Source organism: Palaemon carinicauda, chromosome 25 (genome assembly GCF_036898095.1).
Source record: "Palaemon carinicauda isolate YSFRI2023 chromosome 25, ASM3689809v2, whole genome shotgun sequence".
NCBI classification, from domain to species: domain Eukaryota; kingdom Metazoa; phylum Arthropoda; class Malacostraca; order Decapoda; family Palaemonidae; genus Palaemon; species Palaemon carinicauda.
In genome coordinates, this window is record NC_090749.1 from 84,994,959 (window position 1) to 85,004,502 (window position 9,544).

Below are 9,544 nucleotides of genomic sequence, written 5' to 3' on the forward strand. Positions count from 1 at the left end.
TTATTAAACTAAATATATACCTATTGAAGCATAAAAAACTACATAATAATTTGTAAGTAATTTGTTTTATCTTCGGATACTATTCGTTTATTTTAACATCTCGAAAATCTAATTTCTAGGATCAGCTTCATGGAGGTAATGTTCCTATATATAAATATAAGATTTTGAAAGATCCTTTAACTCTAATTCTTTATTTTATTTTTCGAGATGTGTTTATGCTAATTTAGGTTTTTGCAGTTGTTACCCCCTTGTCGTTACTATTTAAGTTTATTATTATTAGGGGGTAATAGAATGTTTGTTTGTTTTTCTTCAGGGCTCTCTTGAAGTTGCGGGAAATTGGGAAGGACCGAAACTTTCACCCCCTTGTCGTTACCCTTTGACACAAGGTCGGTCCTCCTAAGGATACTCTCAAACGATTTTTATAGTTACCCAAACCGAACATCCTTTCAAGAAATTTAGAAATATTTAACCTAAAATTAAAAAAAAAACTTCTGAAACCATTAATTAAATTTAAGAGTTTTATTTTGTTTGAGTTTTATTACTAAAATTTCCTGTATAGATTAACTTTTTCAAGATGGCGACCGTGACAGGATTGCAAATAAGGAGTTCGGTTTGGTTGCTTGGTTTGGATGAGAGTAGGAGTGGTTTTTGGGCTTGTTCTGTATTTGAAATTTTCTTATTTTATTTTGTACTGTTCATTTTTGTCGTCAACATTTTCTTGGATGACATTGACTGATCTGTGGTTGTAATGAAATTGGCAGTCTTTGGACATTCATATGTTTCTGATCTCGAAAGGAGATTTGAGGGATCAGAAATAAAAATTGATAATGTGAAATTTGAAGTGTCATCTTATGGTTGGAGAGGTGCCACATTTTCCATCTTTCTTAACAATACTAGTCTTTTAGATCCTTTGGTATCTTATAATCCTGACTATTTAATTGTATATCTGGGAGGTAATGACTTAAAAGCTGACATAGACTTATCCTTAGTCAAAGAAATTTGCAGAGCATTTTATATCTTAGTTCGTGAAAAACTACCAAATACTTGCCTTATTGCCTCGCAAGTAGAGCTGAGGTTTCATGTAAACAGGAATAGGTTTGATGCCCCTCTTACAGAACACTATAAATTACTTAGACGCTATTTCAATAAGTTTGTACTAGGTTTAAAGTGTAAAGATTTTCTGTTTAGGGTGGAAAGCCAGGGGAGATTAGATAACCAGAGGTTGTATAGAGATTCGGTACATTTAAATACAGTAGGTTTAAATCATCTATTTAAATTGATGAAAGATTGTTTGAGGTTTTGTTACAGAAAAAATAAAAGTTTGTAATCATGTCTAATTTGTCTCTTTTAATCAATAGTCGGAAATATATCCGAGGACAAGTGACAAAGTATTATAACAATAAGATTTCACTCCAAACTAAAACCACCTCTGAGAAACATGTCCTCAAAGCTAAGTTTAAATCGTATCTTGATGACTTGAGGGACCATGATAGCAAAATTCAAGCCTTGATATGGCAAGAGGAAGAAAGTAGTGATAAACTTACAGTGGAATTGGTGAATTGTGAATCTTATATTGATAAACTCAATGAAATGTTAGCCTTCCTTGAAGATACTGTCTCTTTCACTTCTAGTACCTTAGATGCTGCAAGAAGTTTGCTTAAGAGTCCTACTGCTCCCCTTCCTACTTTCAGTAGCACTGAAGGGGAAAATATAAACAAATTCTTAACAGAGTTTGAGGATACCACAGGCTCCTTTCAGCTTAAGGATAGGGATAAGTTGTTGTTGTTAAAGCAACAAGTTTCGGGGCGTGCTTCCGTTTTGTTGAGTTCACTTGAAGGGGATAAACAGACTTATAATGATGCCAAGGAACTTTTGTTAGTAGCTTAGGCTTCTGGTTCGCTGCAGAAATTCAATACTATTAAACAAATAGCAGAGATGAGATTAACGTACAGCACAGATCCATTTTCCTATATTAGTCAGATGAAAAACTGTATTGAATCTGTTAAGTTGCAAAAAAATGAAACTAATGACTTTTTGAATTATTTCTTTTGGCAAGGTTTGAATGATACTTTCAAAAATCAGTTGACTATCATAACAAATAAGACCAGACCTTCATTGGATGAAATAAAGGATAAATTTTTTGAGGCAGCAGAACGATATTCATTAGCTACCCAGAATTTCCATTCAAAGAATCATTCTAAAGGTTTTAATATCAAATCTTCAACAACAAATTTGGTTATTAATGTCAATTTTAGCAAGACTAACGGGCCTTCAGTTAAGTGTACTTTATGTGCTTTAGACAAGGAAAGAGACTCTTCTCATCCTATCTATAAGTGTAAGTATTATGATAGTCCAAAGGCCAAAGTTGACAAATTGAAGGAAATTGGAGGATGTTTAAAGTGCGCTAAAGCCAATCATTCCACCGAATATTGTAATTTTGTTTTTCGAAAGAAATGTTTTCATTGTGGAAAATGGCATTTTACCTATCTGTGTATAAATGGAAATGAAGAAAGGAGTTTACTGGGTGCCACCAATAAAATCGAAGCAACCCCTGTTACCTCTCAGTCAAAAAGTGTCCAAAAAAGGGAAAAACTATAAATCTGCTCCCAAAGAGGAGGTTTCTAGTGGCATGATTCTATCAGTAGGTGCTTTACGGACTACCAGTACAGAGTCAATTTTGCCTACTTTTACTTGTTACCTAAGTAACCGGGTCGAGATTAGGTGTCTTGTAGACAGTGGTTGCCAGACTAATTTTATTACGGAAGCTGTAGCCAATACTAGTAATCTCAAGGTGTTAAAAGAAAGGGTACATTTGACTGTTAACGGTTTTAACTCGAGTAAGCAGTATGTAACTAAGCTTGTGGAAGTAGAGGTAGAGATAGGTAAGGAAAGGTTCAAGATTGAAGCACTTTGTGTACCATCTATTGATATAAATTTGAAACTTCCACAGCTTTCTAGGATTACAACTGCGTTTATTGAGAAAGGCTATGTCTTGGCAGACAATAAATTGTTAAACCATCAGGAGGAGATCAATAACATTGATTTCATATTAGGTACAAATTCTATGTATTGTCTTTTGAGCTCAATGGTAAATTTTGGTCAGCCGATTCCCTCTGTCTATAGTCAATGTGCTCTAGGGGTTATGCTATTGGGTAACCTGCAGAACACTATTTCTAATTTGAAATACTTACCTGATTTAAATTATGCCTCATACAATGGTAATAATTCGGACATTTCTACTTATTTGTCTGTAGAGTCTTCTGTTGTCTATGTAGGCTTTGGTTCAAGCATCTTGTGTGATGATTCAGACTTTATGGAAGAGGAGGTAACTCTTGATGTTGAATCAAATTTTGCAGTGTTGAAAGATGATGGAAGTATTTCGGAGACTGAATTGAATTAAGCTGCAAACGAAGTTCTCATGAAATATGATGAGAAGAAGGTATTAAACTATGACCAATTAGAATTCGAAAACTGCTCTTCAAAAGGTCAATGATCAACTTGTTAGATTTGCTTTGAATCATTCTGTTCGTACTGAAAGGGGCAGGATATCCATGCCTCTTTTATGGAACAGTAAAGTATCTCATCTTCTTGGTAGGAATTACAATCCTGCTAAAGCTGTGCTAAAATCAACTTAAAAAAGTTAAGAAAGAATGAGCTTCATTTACATTTGATGGATGATGCCATTAAAGAACAAGAACAACTTGGTATAATACAGAGGATTCCAAATTTGGATCAGTATATGGAGGAACATCCTGAGCATAGTTTCTTACCGCACATGGGTGTGTTTAAACTAAACAGGGAGACCACTAAGTGTAGAGTAGTTTTTCTCTCGAATATTTGTGAAAAAGATTTGTCTAAGCCAGCTACTGTTAGTCATAATCAGAGTATACATTCTGGACCTTGTTTAAACCAAAAGATTGCTTCAGCTCTTTTACACCTGAGATTTGGGTCTAAGCTTCTATGCTTTGACATCCGGAAAGCTTTTAACCAAATAGAGCTGAATCCCTCTGATCAGAATAAATTACTATTTCTTTGGTATTGTAATGTAAAGAAAGGAGATTTTTCTCTTGTGGGGTATAAGAATGTGCGATTGAGTTTTGGATTACGATGTTCACCAACAATTTTGATGTTGAGTTTATACAAGATTTTGGTCCTGGATACTGAAGGGAATTGTGAGGAGGTTGTATGTTTGAAAAGGTTGATTTATCAATTATTTTATATGGATAATGGTGCTTTCACTTGTAGTGATTCATCAACTTTGAAATGGGCTTATCAGTTATTGCCATCTATTTTTGAGCCCTATAAGATGGAAATACAACAAATTGTTACTAATGATAGTTCACTTCAGGAGGATATTGATGCTGGTCTTGAAAACAAAACTGATAGTAAAGTTAAACTTTTAGGCTTGCAGTGGCATAGGCAAGATGATATATTGTCAACTAGACCTATTGCTCTTGAGGGATCAGCCAATACAAAACGTTTAATTCTCAGGTCGATAGCCTTTACTTTTGATTTATATAATTTCAATGGACCAGTTTTTAACAGATCTAGAGTTTTTATGCATGGCTTACAGTGTGACAAATCACTTGGATGGGATGATCCATTGTCACAAGAGCGAATGAAAGAGTGGAACTGTATTTCAAGACAAGCTAATGCAACTCCAGAAATTATGGTAGAACGGTTTGTAGGGGAAAGAGATGCATACTAGCTTGTGTTGATGCAAGTAGTCTCATGTATGGAGCCGTACTTTATATTGAGAATATAGATACAGGTAAGGTTAGTTTTGTATTGGCCAAAAACAGAATTGTGAACACAAATTTGAAGACTAAATCAATCCCTTCCCTGGAGTTGCAGGCTATTAGTTTAGGTACAGAGATGCTTATGGAACTTTATAAAGAACTGTCTGGTCCTGCATGTGTCATTCCCATTAATATTAAAGCACTGACTTTGTATTCTGATAGTTTGGTAGCGTTAACTTGGGTAAATTCCTATGCTAGTAAACTTGATAAAATGCAGGGAAAATCCAATTTTATATTGAATAGGTTACATCGTATAAATCAGCTTTGTGAAATCTTCCCTGTGAACTTTACCTTCACAAGTGGGCAGAATAATCCTGGGGATTGCATAACTAGATGTTTATCATACAAACAACTCAAGAAAACTAACTATTTCTCAGGACCACAAATTCAGTCAAGTGATGTAGCAATAAGTCAAAATGTACTGAGTTTCACCATCCCGAATCCTTTATTCAAGATCAATGATGATAATGTTGAAAGCAAAGACGTTGGTACTTATAATATACAGTGCAATAAACTTTCCATATCATCTGAATATCTAGTTTCTCCAAACAGATATTCTGACTTTCGCCATTTAGTGGCTGTAATTGCTAGGGTTCTGAGATGTTGGAATAAGTGGAAGGCTCGCACAAAGTTGAACAGACCAACTTGTAAGGATTTGATGGTTATTGAATCTGGGTATTACAAAGAGGCTGTTATGCACATCATTTTGAAAGATCAGCTTGTCTATTTCCCTGAAGTCTTTGATTATTTTGGGTCTGATTTGAAAAGGGTCAGGAACATACCTAATCTTGTCAGTCAGCTTAATGTTTATCCTGATCAGGTTGGAATTCTGAGGGTGAGAAGCAAATGTGATCGGTGGAAAGAGGGTGAAAGATGCTATTTCCCTATTCTTTTGCACAAGCATAGTGAGTTAACAAAGTTGATAATTCTTGATTTGCATGTAAGGCTGAAACATGCTGGATGTTATTCACTTTTAGCAGAGCTGCGGAAAGAGTTTTGGATACCTCACTATTTCTCAGTTGTTAAAAATGTCCTTAAGGATTATGTTACGTGCAAAAGGTATAATGGTCGTCCTGTGAAACTGAATCAGTCCCCATATCGTGATGTTAGATTGCATCCTTCTGAGATTCCTTTTGGGTATGTGTACATAGATTACTTTGGTCCTTATACTGTTAAACAGGAACATAGAAAGCTTAAAGTGTGGGTTCTTTGCCTTACCTGTATGTTTACTCGAGCAGTCAATTTGAAGATTTGCGTGGATATGTCTGTTAAAGAATTCCTTCGTTCTTTTATGCTTCACACGTTTGATTATGGATTGCCACAGTTTTGTGTAAGTGACTTAGGCACACAGATAGTAGCAGGAGGTAACATCATAATGGATTTTCTTAAAGATCCTGAAACCCAGATGCATTTTGATGAGGCTGGTGTACAATCGATAAAATTTGATCGGTATTTTAAAGGCTGCAGTCAGATGGGTTCTTTGGTAGAGATATGTATAAAGATGGTCAAACATTTGATAAATAAGTCCATTGGTACAAATGTTCTAGAATTTAGAGATTTTGAATTTGTTGTTAGTCAAACTTGTCACTTGGTGAATAAGCGACCAATTGCTTTTAAAGAGGCATTAAGGGATTCGAGCAATGAGCCTGTTCCTCACCCTATCACTCCGGAAAGGCTTATTCATGGCTATGATCTCTTATCCATCAATGTCATTCCTGATCTACAGCCTGATCCTGAGATTGATCTTGAATACATTCTTGGTACCACCCCGTCAGAAAGGATAAAGAATAATTATCAAAAACTAAATGCAATCAGAAAAAATCTCATAGACAATTATCATTCGGAGTTTTTAGCTACCCTAATAAAACAGGCAGTTGATAAGAAGGACCGATATCATCCTTGTCATCATCAGCATCTTAATGTAGGTGATATTGTTTTAATCAAAGAGACTCATGTAAAACCCCTTAACTATCCTATGGGAAAAATTACAGAGGTAATTAAGAATACAAGTGGTGAGGTGACTAATGCTATCGTTTTGAAAGGTAAAACAAATGAGCTGGTGAAAAGGCATATAACCAGTCTCGTCCCTCTTTTAAAACCTGATATTGCTGAAGAGATCAATCCTTCAGTTAATGAGGAATTAGATGCCAAACCTAAATTTAGAGGAAGGTCAAGGAGAAGGGCAGCAGTCGAGTCAGAGAAAAGGACTAGGCATGTGCTCCAAGACTGAGATGGTTTGATAACTTTGTAAATATGTAATTGTAAATATGCATGTTTTCATTTTAAATTCAACTTTTTACATGTTTTGTAAAAAGACTGAATCCCTTCCCTGGAGTGTTGAAAATGATGTAAAATTATTACATCACTTATGTTTTTCTTCTATTTATCATTGTTCTTATATAATGCGTTCTTAAAGGTTTAATATTTGGTTTAATTATTGTTAATTTGAGTAATGTAATCATTAGTATAATTTAGTAAATTTAATTGAGTTTTTCTATGTTTATTTCGAGCTTATAAAGGGAATATGTAATTATATTTTCGTTGTGACGGTAAACACCTTTTAAGTCTCGAAGGTATAACAACTGTTAACGAGCAGTTACTACTGTTTGTTTCTTTTGTTTTCCGAGGAAAGGAAACGCTGAGCAGCTGAGACAGTCGTAGTGGAGTCCGTTTGGAAAATTCGTACCAGTCACTGCAGGCAGTTAGTTGGTTTGGTTGGTGGAATCAACATAGAGCCGGTTGCTTGTCTTTCAAGCTCGACGGTTATATTAATAATGGACGGCTAATTACAACGAACTGTGCCCAAATCACCACTCCTGCTCAAGTCTTGCCAGCAACGAAGACATGTCTCTTACCATCTTAGACACAGGATATACTTCATTTATTGCCGAACTTCCGAGGTGCCGATAAGGCTTTAAGGTACGTCACAACGAAATGATGGGTGTCTATTTCTAAAGTGATCCTAGCCTTCTTATCATTTCACCAATGGAAATGATGGCACACTTATTTGCAAACTTGCTTAATAGTCCTGAATTTAATCGTTATATTTACTGATTCATATTAACATATCTTATTAAACTAAATATATACCTATTGAAGCATAAAAAACTACATAATAATTTGTAAGTAATTTGTTTTATCTTCGGATACTATTCGTTTATTTTAACATCTCGAAAATCTAATTTCTAGGATCAGCTTCATGGAAGTAATGTTCCTATATATAAATATAAGTTTTTGAAGGATCCTTTAACTCTAATTCTTTATTTTATTTTTCGAGATGTGTTTATGCTAATTTAGGTTTTTGCAGTTGTTACCCCCTTGTCGTTACTATTTAAGTTTATTATTATTAGGGGGTAATAGAATGTTTGTTTGTTTTTCTTCAGGGCTCTCTTGAAGTTGCGGGAAATTGGGAAGGACCGAAACTTTCACCCCCTTGTCGTTACCCTTTGACACAAGGTCGGTCCTCCTAAGGATACTCTCAAACGATTTTTATAGTTACCCAAACCGAACATCCTTTCAAGAAATTTAGAAATATTTAACCTAAATTTAAAAAAAACTATTCTGAAACCTTTAATTAAATTTAAGAGTTTTATTTTGTTTGAGTTTTATTACTAAAATTTCCTGTATAGATAACTTTTTTCAAGATGGCGACCGTGACAGGATTGCAAATAAGGAGTTCGGTTTGGTTGCTTGGTTTGGATGAGAGTAGGAGTGGTTTTTGGGCTTGTTCTGTATTTGAAATTTTATTATTCTATTTTGTACTGTTCATTTTTGTCGTCAACATTTTCTTGGATGACATTGACTGATCTGTGGTTGTTATGAAATTGGCAGTCTTTGGACATTCATATGTTTCTGATCTCGAAAGGAGATTTGAGGGATCAGAAATAAAAATTGATAATGTGAAATTTGAAGTGTCATTTTTTGGTTGGAGAGGTGCCACATTTTCCATCTTTCTTAACAATACTAGTCTTTTAGATCCTTTGATATCTTATAATCCTGACTATTTAATTGTATATCTGGGAGGTAATGACTTAAAAGCTGACATAGACTTATCCTTAGTCAAAGAAAATTGCAGAGCATTTTATATCTTGGTTCGTGAAAAACTACCAAATACTTGCCTTATTGCCTCGCAAGTAGAGCTGAGGTTTCATGTAAACAGGAATAGGTTTGATGCCCCTCTTACAGAACACTATAAATTACTTAGACGCTATTTCAATAAGTTTGTACTAGGTTTAAAGTGTAAAGATTTTCTGTTTAGGGTGGAAAGCCAGGGGAGATTAGATAACCAGAGGTTGTATAGAGATTCGGTACATTTAAATACAGTAGGTTTAAATCATCTATTTAAATTGATGAAAGATTGTTTGAGGTTTTGTTACAGAAAAAATAAAAGTTTGTAATCATGTCTAATTTGTCTCTTTTAATCAATAGTCGGAAATATATCCGAGGACAAGTGACAAAGTATTATAACAATAAGATTTTACTCCAAACTAAAACCACCTCTGAGAAACATGTCCTCAAAGCTAAGTTTAAATCGTATCTTGATGACTTGAGGGACCATGATAGCAAAATTCAAGCCTTGATATGGCAAGAGGAAGAAAGTAGTGATAAACTTACAGTGGAATTGGCGAATTGTGAATCTTATATTGATAAACTCAATGAAATGTTAGCCTTCCTTGAAGATACTGTCTCTTTCACTTCTAGTACCTTAGATGCTGCAAGGAGTTTGCTTAAGAGTCCTACTGCTC

The 9,544-nt window shown here is 34.7% G+C and overlaps 1 protein-coding gene and 2 long non-coding RNA genes across 5 annotated transcripts in view; all 3 read left to right on the forward strand.

Moving 5' to 3' along the window:
- Positions 1-1,332, forward strand: part of LOC137619260 (uncharacterized) — a 1,997-nt gene extending 665 nt beyond the window's left edge. The window contains exon 2 of the long non-coding RNA XR_011039877.1: positions 314-1,332. This is a non-coding gene — a long non-coding RNA (uncharacterized lncRNA). The remainder of the gene's footprint in view (positions 1-313) is intronic.
- LOC137618681 (pro-epidermal growth factor-like) overlaps positions 1-9,544 on the forward strand; it is an 835,493-nt gene that overhangs the window by 356,900 nt on the left and 469,049 nt on the right. The window lies entirely within an intron of this gene.
- Positions 6,878-9,201, forward strand: LOC137619261 (uncharacterized). Its single transcript, XR_011039878.1, has 2 exons — positions 6,878-7,718; positions 8,183-9,201. It is a non-coding gene; the product is annotated as an uncharacterized lncRNA (long non-coding RNA).